The following is a 12,565-nucleotide window of genomic DNA, read 5'->3' on the forward strand; positions in this document are numbered from 1 at the left end:
GGGACTGAGCAGTCCTGCCTCGTGTTGGCTACTGGAGCCACCTGTGCTGTGGCTCTGCATTGTAAATGTAGTAAGAGCAGCTGGACTCTTACTACATTTTAAAATGCAAAGGTGCAGTGTCTTGGACCAGTGTGAGCTGGGACTGCCACAAACAGGGGCTGCTACCCGAGCAGCCTGTGCCCACCATGGCAAGCCTTGGCTTGCCACAGGCAGAAGCTTCTTCCTAGTGGCCTGCCCTATGCCCCTCACCAGCTTTTAAGCCAGCTCACCCCACCACTGGGTCCTGTTTCCCCATCCCTGCTTGCTGTCTTCCATAAAGGCATAGAGTGCTTATCCTGTAGTCGACTGCTCACTAACATCCCTATTCCACACATCTTTAGGAGTTTTCTTTTACTCTTCTATGCAGATAGATTCACAGTTCCCACTAAAAGTGATGGGCAGTACATCTTCTTCTGTGGAATAAAGGAAGGGCTGTCACATTCTCTTTAGAGATTAAAATCAAACCACAGAATGATGATCCAATTGCACTGTTTTAACCCCTCAGCATAATCAGTTTTGGCATTTTAATGCACATAGCTGAAAAATCCTGACTTCTTATTTCAAGGAGTTAAGTGGTGGGTGTTGTGTGTATGAAAATTTGTTAATATATTGATCAAGGGTGAAACATTGGTAGCATCACCTTGTAGGCAGAGCTGGACTGGTGTATTTTTTAAGCATCTTACTCTTTATTCCACAATAAACTTTATTATGTCTTGCCACTTGGATAACTTAGGATAGTGAGCAAATGAATGAAGGGTCAGGCATACTGTACGCTGCATTCACATATCAACCATGTGGCTAAAAATGAGCTCAGGGTCTCATGTAGTCTTTCAATACCCCAGCATAATGGCAGCCTTCCATTTCCTTTTGAGTTTTACCTCGGTGTGTTGCTTTGCATTTTTTAAAGAGCCTCCCTTTACATATTGGCCCTTATTGGAGTAGAGGGAAATAACCAGGATAGTGATCAAATCTGCATTCCTTCTAGAGCAGTACAGAGCTTATTATTACAGGATAAGTGAGCACACACAGACTTTTCATCTCATGTTTTATTCTAAGTCATCTGTGTTGCTTGTTTGGGGGTAGGGTTTGGGGAATTTGATCCCCCTTGACATCTCTGATGCATCTTGATGTCTAAGATGGCTTTTCTCAGGGCAGCACTTTCCCTTTGTGACTGACAGGCAGATCTTTTGTTGTCAAGATGGATTTCCTGTGTCTGTACTTCTCTACCCTATATTCTGACTCCTATGTTTTTTTTTCTATTTTTCTGCATTTCTCCCTTGCTGCCAGAGTATCTCCTTCCATCTCCTTTATCTTCCTTCTCTCTTTCCCCAAGCTGTGTCTTTTTTCAATCTCCCATTCTCATTTCATTTTTCTAACCTTACAGACAGTCCTCTTTCTCCTCCCACCTAAAGGCATAACACACCATCCTATTATACATTTTCACATTGTGTCAGATCCTATGCACATCTCTTCGGAATATCTTCGACAAGTTATTGCTAATGCCAGGGTAGACCTCAGAAAAGTTTTACACTTTAAAAATATACATTGTTTTCATTCTGTGTTGGAATAAAAATGAGTCCTTTGAATTTTTTTTTTTTTTACTGAAAAATGAATAGCTTGGTAGTTAAGGAGCTGTAACATTTAATTTAGAAATAAATGGGCCAAAGGTGTTAATATAACCTACTCACTGTCCCATATTAAACAGTGTTAAACAAGAGTTTGGTATACAGAGACCTCAGCTTGCTTAGTACCATGGCAAACAAACTGTTAAAAATCCTTGTCATCTTTCATTAAAGATACAGAAAGGAAGAAAAATCCATGAAAACATTTGAAATGCAGCCTGTTAAGTAAGGTTTTCATTTTAACAATATTGTTACCTTTTACTTTAGCAAAAGAGAGTTCCTAAAAGGGGGGGGGGGAACCCCACCTTGGCTAACAGTCTTTTAGCTGGTAATTTGTCCTTTTTGGTAAAAGAGAAGAAATATGTTGAGAAATGCTGGAGCTGTTGCTGCAATATCCCAGAGGGTATTGTCCAGGGCTCTGGTTTTAGTCTGCTCTGGTCAGAATGCACCTCAAGATCAAGGTGACACAGGCTTCCTGGTCCTAGGGAAATAGTAGGGTGGCAGCCATGATGGTGAAAGCCTGTCTACTTTTCAAGGCCCCTCACCCCATATCTTTATATCAGTGATATAAATAATAATTGCAGATGGTTTTGATTTAATAAAACCCCCAAATAGTCACACATGGTTTAATCCCTCATTTTTAATGTTTTTGGTAAAAGTTTCTAAATGAACCACTTGTATTCTGATTTTTTTCATTTCACAGTTGTGGGGGAAATGTTCATCTTCTCTCAAATTTATCTCCTCCCTTTTTTCAGCAGTATTAAAATGGTAAGGCAAAGGGGAAATTAAAATAAGAGAGTATCAATTTTAAAAGGAAAAAGTTAACAATCACTTAAAATGGACGCACTAAAATTAACTGTTAACTGTATCTCTTTGTCCATCCCTTTGCTTGGAGACAGAGTAATACATCTGCTTTAAATGGAAGTAATGCTTTGAAGTATTTGCCAGTGTAACTATTATTTTTTCACACCATTTTCACTTCCATTGTTACTCCAGTGGAAATAGAACGGAGGAAATAAAGTAAAAGTGCTGATCTTTCCTAACAAAATGAGGAAAAAAATCAAATCCAGAATTACTTTTTTAAAGATTTCCGTGAAGGAAAAATGAATGACAGCATTGCCATCAGAAGACCTGGAAATACAGAAAGGAATGAGGACTTGGCACGGAAGAAAGACTTGATATAATAAATAACAATACTTACAAAATGCCTTTCTTCCAAGTCTCTGAAAGGGTATCACTAACTTAATACAGGGGACTTCACACAACGTGAATAGACAAGGAGAAAATGAATGCTAGAGAAGGGAAAGAAAAGAATAAAGGAGAGTGTTGAAAGGAAATTAGACTGTATCCTTGTCCATCCCTTCACTTGGAGAATAGGAGTGACTTCATTATACCCCAAACATCCATAAGAGATGTTTCTAACCTTGATAGTCAATGAACTCATTGTCAAGGGAGGTTATAAAAATCATCATCATCAGGAGACTAACTCCTGTTCTTACTGTGTCAAACTTCTCACGTTAACTTTTTGACCTAAATTTCCCCTGGTGCAGCTTAAGTTCAGAACAGGAAGTAATGTCTCCATTAATTAATGGGAACAATTGATTCCTCTTCTCTCTCTAACATCACTATGTATTTGAAGACAGCTAGAACACATGCACGCAAGCACACACTCTCTTCTACATCAAGGGGAAAAAATGGGTAATATTTCTCTGCCAGATAGGTTTAAACAACATAGCAGCTGTTTGAAACTGCTCCAGGATTTGGAGTGTTAGAGTAAGTTGTAGTGAATTAGTAGTTGGTAGGTGGATTAGTAGCAAAAGTGCACTGAAAAAGGGTCATGATAAGTAGAACGGTTTTTCGCAATTTTGGATAGGTCTCTGAACAACTTATTGTCCCTCCTTTTCCTGTCCAATGTAACATGCTTGCTTTCTGCCATAATACATTTTATATTAACATTATCTCTGCCATCTCTGGACATAGTAGGTCAGATACTCAGAGAGCACCAGTGGAACTATCCATCGTGTACCCAGCTTGAGGATCTGACCCTTGAAATAGTTGTGTGTGTATGTACGTGTGTGTGAGAGAGAGAGATGGTGTTAAGAAACCTAATTTTATGTTTATGTATTATTATGGGCCATGATGGTATGTAACCTTTCTCGGGGGAGAGATGGTGCGAATAAGGCATGACAATTCAAAAGGGTATATTGCAAATGTACCAGATGAGAGCGCTGTCTTCTTGCTTACCGAATTGGCATTTCTTTGGATTAGCAGTTAACCCCGCTTGCCGGAGCGCTTGCAGTACCGCTTCAAGGTGCTGTAGATGATCTTCCCATGCCACGCTGAAAATGATGACATCGTCGATATAGGTGACCGCGTAGTCCCGGTGTTTGTTGAGGACCCGATCCATTAACCGTTGGAAGGTGGCGGCTGCTCCGTGTAGACCAAAGGGCATGGTGACAAACTGGTACAGGCCGAACGGGGTTGCGAATGCCGTTTTCTCCCTTGACTCTGGGGACAGCGGGATCTGCCAATACCCTTTCGTTAAATCTATTGTTGACAAATATTTGGCTTGTCCAAGTCGCTCCAGGAGCTCGTTGATTCGGGGCATTGCGTACGCGTCGAACTTTGACACGGCGTTTACCTTTCAGAAATCGATGCAGAATCATACCGATCCATCTTTCTTGGGGACTAGTATGATGGGGCTATGCCAGTCACTCTGCGACTCCTCCACTACTCCCCAGTGGAGCATGTTGTGGAGTTCCTGTCATACCATCTCCCACATCTTCCGGGATATTGGGCGCACGGGGTCCCGCACTCTTTGTCCAGGGATGGTGTTGATCGTGTGGCACATGATGGTCATTCTCCCTGGCTTGTTCGTCAACCTGGCTTCGGACCACTTCAACAATCTCCGGAGCTGGTCCTGTTGGACAGGATTCAGGCCTTCGCCTACCTGACTAGCTGTCCACGTAACCGCTTCTTCCCCCCACGGTCCGAACTCTATTTCCGCGCTTAGGGCTTCCTCCCGAGGCACCTCCCAGGGTACCCAGCATTTCAGTAAGTTCACATGGTAAATTTGACTCCTACGCCTTCTTCCCTCCACCTGTACCTCATAGTCCACCTCCCCGACCCTCTTCAGGACCCAAAAGGGTCCTTGCCACCGGGCCAACAGTTTGGAGTTCCCTACTAGCAGCAAAACCAGCACCGGGTTGCCTGGGCTAAACTCTCTCGTTTGGGTGCCCTTATTGTAGTGCCGGGCCTGAGTCTCCTGAGCCCGCTGCAGATTTTCCCAGGCCCAACGGCCTATCGTCAGCATCCTATTCCTCAGTTTGATAACATACTGGGTGGCCCCCAATGCGGTTGATGCCTGTTCCTCCCACCCTTCCCGCACTAAATCTAATATCCCGTGAGGGCGCTGCCCGTATAACAACTCAAAGGGGGAGTACCCAACAGAGGCCTGTGGTACCTCGTGTATGGCGAAGAGCGGGGAGAGGGGAGCAATTTATCCTAGTCTCGCGGGTCATCTTGCACTAACCTCCGTAGCATCGCCTTTAACGTCTGGTTGAATCTCTCAACCAATCCGTCTGTCTGCGGATGGTATACTGATGTCCATATTTTCTTAATCTGCAGCCACTTACATAACTCGATCATCAAACGGGACACCAAATTTGGGCCTTGGTCAGTCAGGATCTCTTTGGGGAGGCTGACTCTGGCGAACATTTTTCATTAGTTCATCAGCTACCATGGGGGCTGTGGTTTTGCGGAGGGGCACCACCTCGGGGTAGCGCATGGCATAGTCTACCACCACCAGGATGCACTGATGCCCTCTTTGTGTCCATTCCAGGGGCCCCACAAGGTCCAACCCCACCCGTTCGAAGGGTTCCTCGACAAGAGGGTAGAGTACCAACGTGGCCCGGAGTACCTTTGCCCCGGACATCAGTTAGCACTAGGGGCAGGAGGCACAGAAGTTCTTAATATCCTGATATGTACCCGGCCAATAAAACAGTTGCAGCACCCATTGCTGGGTCTTCTCCACCCCTAGGTGCCCTGCCCATGGATTGTCATGTGCCAGTTCCATTACCCTCCACCTATAGGCTTTAGGCACGACTAACTGGACCTCCTCCCCTTGTTGTTCAGTCCTCTTCTGGACCCAGTACAGCTTGTCCCCCTGGACTTCAAAGTACAGTCCCTGCACGGGATTTGCACCTTCTCCGCTGTCACCCTCTGTACTTACTCACGCGTTTTCCCACGCATGCTGTAGCGTTTTCCCACGCATGCTGGATCCTCCCGTTGCAGTACCAAAAAGTCCCCTACATCCGGTTCCAGCGTCGTGGGGGGCCCTCGCCTCCCGGTCTCTTCGTTGCTAGGTGGTGATTGACGAGTGCTTTCCTTTCCCTGGGCTACCCAGACAACTTTGCTGCGCCCTCCGGGGTTTTCGCCCCTTTCCTGTAAGAGGCGCTGGAACCCGGGCCAATCCCACCCCAACAGGATGGGATACGGCAGCTGCGCTGCCACTGCCACATGCAAGGGCCCACCTCATCGCCCATCGTGCAGGTCCACCCGTATGGTCGAGTATGACCGGGTGTCCCCGTGCACACACCAGATCCATACCCACCGGCTGTCAGGCGCCCTCACCTCAAGGGAGTCAGCCCTAACTAGCGTCTGACCACATCCCGAGTCCAGTACCGCCTCGACCAGCCTCCCGTTCAAGTGTACCTTCCGTGTTATCCGGCTGTGGCTTACCTCTTGCCTTGGGATTTTCCTCAAGGTGGGCTGTCCAAATGTGCAATCCATCATCGGGCATTCCCTCTGGAAGTGGCCCTCCTGGCCGCACTGGTAACAAGTCAACTTCGTGGGTGGCGGGGGTCTAACGTCCAACCGCTTCTCCTCGGCATTTCAAGCATCCTCCCCGTCCTTCCTCTCCGGGCTGTGCCATATGGGGGCTAACCACCGGTCCGGCCCTTGGGCGAGTGTAACCTTTGGGCCTAGCCCACATTCGATTCGGGTTACCCTCCCTCGAGTGGTTGAGCCACCCCGTCCAACTGGGCCGACCCTCATCCCCAGTTTCCCCTTCTCTTCCACACCCTCCGTGGCCATAAAATGTTCCATCAACTTGACCGCCTCCTTCAGGGTCTCGGGTAGGTGGCGGCACACCCATCACTGACCCTCAGGGGGCAGCACCTGTAAGTACTGCTCTAAAATCACTAGGTCAGCTACTTGTGACGCCGTCTTGGTGGCCGGTTCCAACCACCACATGCCAGCCTCCTTGATTCGGTGGGCCACCGCCCTGGGGCGTTCCCCCGTAACATACTTGGAGGCCCGGAATTTTTGTCTATACGTTTCAGGTGAGATACCCAATTGGTCTAATATCGCCTCCTTAATCTTATGGTAGCACAGTGCATCCCGATCTGACATCCCACGGTAAGCCAACTGTGCTGGGCCTGAGAGGTAGGGGGCTAGTATTGTGGCCCAGTGCTCCTGGGGCCATGGGGCCGCCGTGGCTACCCTCTCAAAAGTCACTAGAAAGGCTTCGGCATCGTCTTTGGGCCCCAGCTTGGCCAATCTAATCAGGAGCCGGGCATTCATTACCCCTTCATCGTCTCCCCTCATAGGCCCCGTACCTTGGGCTCGGGCCACCGAGCCTGAGGCACCTCCATCCTTTAGCTCGCTGATCAACTGCTGTTGTTGCTTCTGAAATTCCGTCGTAAGCTGCTGCAGAACCTCCGTCTGCTGCTGCTGCAGCTGCCGCTGGTTCTCCACCAGCCATTCAAGAATCTTGTTCGCCTCCATGCTATGTTTCCCTTAAACAAGAAACCCGACTACTGAACTGTCGCCCTGCCCTCTTCACAGGATGAGGATCGCTACCCACTTTCTCCACCATGTGTCCCAAGGGGCCCTAGTTGGCTCCGTGTCTCTTCCTTAACAGGGCTCTGGCGCCATGCGTCGTACGGCCTTGGCTCCCGCTGGTGGGGTGGGAGTCCAGGCCCTCCCTCACTCCCGGACCCCGGCCAGAGCCCTAACACTAGGAGCTCGGCTCCTGATGGAAGCAGGTGGGGGCTTGCCCCTAAATGTGCCTGCTCATGGGCTCCACAACCCTCCCTGGGCCTTGACAACCCTGCCGGCGGTCTTCGCCGTCTGTCCTTCTCCCCCTCTGCTATGGAGCCTCCCTTACCTGCCTACTCTCGGCAGCCTCTTCCCCCTTCCCCAGACCCCCACCACTCCCTGCGGGCTCCTGTTCTTCCCCGGGACCTTTGCCGGCCTGGCTTTTACCCCTGGCACACTCCCCTGCCTCCTACTCTTCCGGGTGCTCTGCCCAGCCTGCCCCGGTTGTGTTGTGACGTTCGCTGACGTCACCAGTGCGCATTGCTGACCGCTCCTCCCCCTGCCCTCCTGCTGTCCCGGCATGGCTGGGGCTAACCCTGCAGTTCCACCGCCCGCGGCCGATCTCCCGGGCGGTAGCTGGTGACGGGGTTGCTTCACCCCGTCACAAGCGCATTTTGCACCAAAAGTTCAAAGTGGATTTCCTGGGAAATATCTAGTATGAGGTTAATGCAAATTCTCCCCCTCCTGTTATACAAAATCTAATTCTTTAAAGCTGTGCTGTCAGTTATTATTTGTTGATCCAGGAGATGAAATCCAAAGCCTGACCAACATAATGCCACACTTGAACTACCCAGCCTTGATTCTGATTCTGTACTTGGGATCACAATGAACATGTAACCATGGGGAAAACCCAGGTGTAGGTTTTGGAGGCCTGATACTTACCAGAACCTGAGGCTGGAGTTGAAGTGACTTCTGAAGTGTTTTTTTTTTTTTTTGCATGTGTGTAGGTTTTTATTGTGTTTTTCAATGTTTTCTCTGTAATGGTGTAATCATGAAATAAATCTGCTTCCTGATAAAGAGGTGTGTGGTAACTTATGACTGTGTGTATTGCTTTGTTCATAGCCTCTGAAGAGAGAGCATGACCTGTTTAGTCAGCATGACTTCCTGGAAATGTCATAATGTACATGAGGGGATTGTGCAGCCTTAACAGAAGCTGGGAATGGGGCACAGGAGATGGATCACTTCATAATTGCCCTGTTCTAATCATTCCGTCTGAAGCACCTGGCATTGGCAACTTCAGAAGACAGGATACTGGTCTAGATGGACCTTTGGTCTGACCCCAGCATGGCCGTTCTAATGTTCTAACACCTGGACGGGGTAGGGTTAGGAAAGTCATGTCTCTCTGACCAAGACAGGTGATGGCTGAATGGGTGCCCTTGAGGCAGAATATAGGTTCAACTGCTTTGAAGTGTATGTGTACGAAAGAGAATTTAAATACTCCTGACTCTTTCACATCTTTAGGCATCTCACACCCAGCCGTTGGCACAGCTGAAGTTGAGCACAGCTGCTTGTTCCGTTCAGCCCTAGCAATAGATATATCACCTCATATCATTTTATGTTTTCAAGGTTATCTCTGCAAGGAAAAGACCTAGAAACTTAAGAATTCTTTGATTATCTTTTACCCACACAATTTCTTCAAGCAAGACTTCACAAGTCCCAGGGGATGGTTCTGGATAAATACAGTTTATCACATGATTCTGCACTGTACCACATAGGTGTCGCCCTCACGTACGTGATGTCAGTATCTGGGCAATGTAAAATATGTTTTCATTGTGTTTATTTCTCTGCTGGATAATACCAGGGACATAGATGTATCTTACATATGTTTTGAAACTTTCCTGAAAGAGGAAAAGAGTAATGTTTTTTACTACAGGGTTTATTTTGTCTGGAAACATAAGATTGTTTGTTTATATTGCTGTAATCATAAACAGAATGATTGTGCCTGTTCTCTTGATACAGGGATGATTGTGCTATTCCAGAGTGAGCTGGTGATGACTTAGTCTTAACACCTCAAAGATATCTTTAAGTGATAGTAATTTTAGGAAATTGTTCATTTATAGCCTCGTAGGACTTCCCCCCATCTATCTAGCTAGTGACATCACTAACATACAGTTCCTGAACAGGGTGGATGCTCCATGAATTATATTATTTTGATGGTGGAGAGGAACCACTGATTATGATTTCTACTCAAGCAATTCAGATACTGCAAAACCTTGCTGCATATTTAATTTACAGCTCTATTTTTCATCTCTACTTACTGAATTCACTGAATTTTAATGCCTTATTGATGGGGGAGCAAGGCTTTCATTGCAATAAGTAGTACTACTTGGTAATTATGTAGGGCTTTCTGCCCATAGATTTCTGTGTTTAACAAACTGGGGAAGTATCAGTTATCAACTCTTTGCAGATGGTTAAGCTGAGTGATTTGCAGAAGGTAATCAATAGAGCAGCTAGGAACAGAACCCAGATATCCCTGTGCCCTCTGTGATGTCCTATCCAAGGTATCTTGCTTCCTCTAAGTCCTGGCAGCTAGCCACATTGTGCACCAAGATAGTGTCCACAGATTTCATAAATGTACTAGCTCATATTAGAGCCTCTCTCAGCAGCAGTGGATGTGTAAAGCAGCACAAATGGAACCTCTGCTGTGCTTTGACTAGACAGTCGCTTCATGCTGTTCACAGATCGAATAGGAGTGCAGACACTGGGAGGTTAACCTACTGTAATTCCAATTAATATTTATGGCTCTTTCTATAAATCTGTGAGGTACTGGAGTGATAGTTTGCCACATCATAGGAAGGGGAAAAAAAAGCTGTTTGAAATTCATGGGAAGACTGGAACGACAGGGTTCTATTTATATAGCAAATACTTGGTTTTCATATGATTTTTGTAGACTTTTTTTCCCCTCTTAAAAACAAAGTGCTTAGGAAAAATGAATGCCTTTCCTTTCTGTAAAATCCTCTTGTGTCATTTGCTAACTTTGCATTTGGATAATAAATAGGAGTATTTTAACCCGTCCTTTTGTTACGGCTGGGAATAAAATTGTCCTTCGGGTTTAAAAAGAAAAAGTGGACATCTGCTTCTTAGAATTGAAAGAGTTTTTTCCTTTAGCAGGGACTCATGGTAGGTAAGCCTCTCTGTAAGCCTGGCACTGGTGGTGCCATAATTACATACACAGACACTACAGTCAACATTCACCTTCATGGTGTAAAACTAAAAATTCATGTATTGAAAATAAAGGAACAGATACCGGGAAGTGTGAAACGATTTTGACACTCACCATGCTCACTGGAATTTGAGTGCTCAGCAGATGTGTCATATCTCTCAGTATTTGGCCCACATATGAATAGTAACAAGACTTGTCTTAGTAAATGGTATTATTCCATGCCAATGAAAACCAGGTAATGATACCTGCAGACACAAATCCATAAAATATTTGTCAGACACTACTTACATTTTCTCAGCTAAGAGATGTCTTAGAGTAAAGCTACTCAACTTTGGGAGCCCCGGGGAACACACTGATACTCACAGCACATGCTGAGGGCTTCAACTTAAGTTTAGTTGTCTATAAATGCAAATATATGCAAATAGCTTTTCACATTGACAGGCATGAATACACTTCCCACAATGCCCTGGTGCACCCGCACTTCCTTCCCGGGGGCTAAAAAGGCCGACACCCTATACCCATCTGTTCCAGCCAGCCCATCCACTTGTCTTTCAATGCTCACCCCACCTGGGAGATGCCTCGCTGTTGTGAAGCGTGTTCCCAGTGGAGGCCATATTCGGAGGATCCCACCCGCGGGCCACATGTTGAGCCCCGTGTAAACCCAAACCCATCGTGGACTGCAAACAAATGGGCAGTGGGCTGCATGCGGCTCGTGGGCCACGTGTTGAGTAGCCCTGTCTTAGACCTTTTTTGGAACAGTAACTTTCAACCTTTTCCATACAGGGACCCTCATCCCATTTAGCAATATGGAATGGTCAGGATGGCTGTGATCCTATTCCCTCTAATCTTTTCCATCCACGTGTGGAGGTTTTTTTTGGTTTGCGCTGAGGTATGTGTGAATGTGCACCATCAGATAAAACAAAACCTAGCTGTGAGGGCTCTGCTAATCAGCTGGGTAGCATTTGAATCTCTCCTGATCAGCCACATAAGTGCACAGCTTACAGGGAACACTGGCTGTGATCCACTGTCAGCTATTTGCAACCTCCCCCCAGATTCTGTGGTGACTGTTTTGGAGCAGGCTAGGAATGACTGTTTATATAGCCTGGACTTGTGTTGTGCAGGCCAGTAGGAGGTAGGTGCTGACCTCTTCCTAAGATTGGGCCTTGTCCAACCTACCTAATTACAGTACAGAGATGGTCACAGTTTCAGCTATATACAACTTTTTTCAGGCTGTAGGTTGAGAGAATTGGGTACTTTTATTTGAACCCAGGCAGAATTCTGAGCAAGACTAGGGTCTGTATGAAATGAAAAACAGCTCATTGTTTTATGTGAGTCCTACCTAAGACCAATCCAAATCAAACAATTTTTAGAAGATTCGGTGTTCGCTTTCTCTTGTGAAGAAATCCAGTGGAGGGAAGAATTTAGCTGTAGCTGAATGACCTTGATTCAGTCACTTTTCAGTGTCTGTTTTCTCATAGTTAAAGGAGATATTAATACCAACACTGGGTTATTAATACCTATACAAGTCAGCTGGGTACTGATGCTCCTACAATGTTTCTAAATCATTTTTCAGAGTCTCAGACTGGTGCAGTACAAGTGAAATGTTTTATTTTTATCATCATTGCTGAGGGGTTGGGGAAATAAAGAATATTAATGAGACTTTGCAAAGTGCTCAGATGTCCCGGTGGTGAGAGCTGTATGACTACTTAGACCAGGAGCTCTCAATCTGGAGTGAATACATGCTCTCCCCTTTCCCATCTTGTTAAATGGCATGAGAATCGCAGCTTGATCCTGGGAGGATGGGAAAGGAATCTCAGTGTGGATATGGGGTCATGATCAGCAAAATATTGAGAACCACAAA

Source organism: Pelodiscus sinensis, chromosome 1, assembly GCF_052426305.1.
Source record: "Pelodiscus sinensis isolate ZL-2025 chromosome 1, ASM5242630v1, whole genome shotgun sequence".
Lineage (NCBI taxonomy): Eukaryota > Metazoa > Chordata > Testudines > Trionychidae > Pelodiscus > Pelodiscus sinensis.